Genomic DNA, 2,295 nt, shown 5'->3' with positions numbered 1-2,295 from the left:
TATAGGCATGTGCCACCATACCTGGCTGAGAGATGTTTTAAGTTGGATTATAGGCATGTGCCACCATACCTGGCTGAGAGATATGGAAAAATAGAGAGGATTAGCTCTGAAGAAATTTGTAAAACTATTAAAAAACAATTAATAGCATTAAATTGTTAACTCATTAAATGGAGTGCCATAAACGTGTACCAATGAACATTTATGGTGTCTTGGCAAATTACTTGTATTTACTAAGGAGTATTTTTCCTTGTGTAAAATATTTAAATAACTGTACTTTAACAATTTAAAATACATTTATAACATACATATTGAAGATACTATGTTCATGGAATAAAAATTTAAGACAATGTCTAAATGCTTAGTTATATGATGTTTATTAGGAAAAGTTGAAAAGATGATAATAAAATTGTGTGGTACACTTTAAGCCAATATTAATATTAATTCTTGTTCTCAAGAATGAGAACAAACAGAATTCTTCCTTATAATACCAGATAGGCAAAGATCATCTTTCTTCCTCTCTACTGGCTATCTTATATCCTTGTTAAACTTAAAAGAAACTTTTTAAAGAATTTCAGGATATTGAAACATCTAGATTAATTGAACATTCTGAGTAACAACGAAAAAAATTGTCACACATATGAAACTTTTATTTCTGAGTTACATTTCAAAGAAATATAATTATGATGATTTTAATATTAAGACTAAATCAAGTGCTTGCTTTGGCAGCACATACACTAAAATTGGAATGGTGCAGAGATTACCATGGTCCCCGTATAAGGATGACATGCAAATTCATAAAGCATTCCATACTTAAAAATTGAATAGCCTTGGACTGGGGTTGTAGCTCAGTGGTAGAGCGCTTGCCTTGCATGCGTGAGGCACTGGGTTTGATCCTCAGCACCACATGAAAATAAATAAAATAAAGATATTGTGTCCATCTACAGCTTATATAAAGAATAGCCTAAATGAAACATGATTTTACTGTTCTGTAGTTCAGAAGGCATTTTCTTTGTACAGATTCTTAGGGCCATCTACAGGAACCTAAGTTATCATTATCTATGACTACTAACAATTCTAGTTATTTAGTCTTATTAGATAAAAGCTTATAGTATTGGCTTTGATTCTACTTTTGACTTCATATGCCTTCAGTGAAATAATTCAGAAATTCTCAAGGTCTTCTTATAGTACAGGAGTTCCTTCTTTTGCCAAATATTTTCTTCAAAACTGTTGAAAGCCACAGTTTAGTCGGAATGACGCCTGGCAAAAACTAAAAATCACAATAACTTATGTCCTATTTACTAATTTAATTCTGATTTAATACACTATATTAACTAAAATTATATTCATTTTAATATATAATAATACTACACATATTAAATGAGAACTAAAAGTTTCTGATCTATATCTGTATGTTTTGCTATCAGATAAATCGATGTGAAATTACATTCATAATGCATATGATTGGATTTTGCTTTGAAGAGTCAAATTTAATTGGAAGATCAGTGACGTGAGCACATCATTTTGAACTTTTCAGTTTTTGAAAATATGTATCATATATTACTGTTTTGAAAGAAAACAAATGATTAGCATTTTTTTAGGTTAGGGTAGAGGCAATATTATTCTATTAGTTTTACCACAGGTAAGATGGCTTATTTTAAAAAGTATCTTGCAGAGTTGAATTATAATTTTATTTAATTCTCTTTTATAGCTTTTTCCTGGTAACATAATTTGACTTTAAGTTTTACTAAAATTTTATCTAAAAGAGATTAAAGTTGTAATCATCCATTTTATGAGAACATTATGACTAATAATACAGAACCCTGAAAAAAAATCCTGTAATGTTTTGGAAAAGTACAAACATGTAAGAAATAAAAAAACCAAAAACTTATGTTTAGGAAAATGCACTTAGAGACCAGTTTCACAGTGGTCCTATTAAGAGAGTTGACATTTCCCATATTGGAATCCGTAGAAAACAGGTGCATGGCTGCAGGGAAGTTTATTTTCCAAGCTGACCTATAAAACAACAATGTATCCATTTATATTTTATTCATGAGAAGATACAGGACATGTATATTATTGTTAAGTTTAGGACAAAAGGAAAAACCAACAATTCAGTGGAATTATAAAGGCTAAATAATTTAAGATACTTGATTTTTGTACTAGGAGTTGAGATTTGGAAAATGATGACATTTTATTTTATTTATTTAAATTTTGCTGTTCGGGGGAATGAATCTAGGGCCTTGCACATGCTAAGCAAGTACTCTACTACCAAGCTATATGTCCAATCCTTTTTTT

The 2,295-nt window shown here is 29.8% G+C and overlaps 1 non-coding gene across 1 annotated transcript; it reads left to right on the top strand.

The window, feature by feature from the left end:
* Positions 1-710: 710 nt before the first annotated feature.
* Positions 711-814, top strand: LOC124094710 (U6 spliceosomal RNA). The gene has a single exon (XR_006852305.1). It is a non-coding gene; the product is annotated as a U6 spliceosomal RNA (small nuclear RNA).
* Positions 815-2,295: the final 1,481 nt, after the last annotated feature.

The sequence above is a fragment of the Marmota monax genome, unplaced genomic scaffold (assembly GCF_021218885.2).
Source record: "Marmota monax isolate L192 unplaced genomic scaffold, Marmota_monax_Labrador192_F-V1.1 WCK01_AAM20220418_F8-fsc00007, whole genome shotgun sequence".
Lineage (NCBI taxonomy): Eukaryota > Metazoa > Chordata > Mammalia > Rodentia > Sciuridae > Marmota > Marmota monax.
The sequence above is the reverse complement of the archived record's forward strand: the minus strand, read 5'-3'. Positions and strand labels throughout refer to the sequence as shown.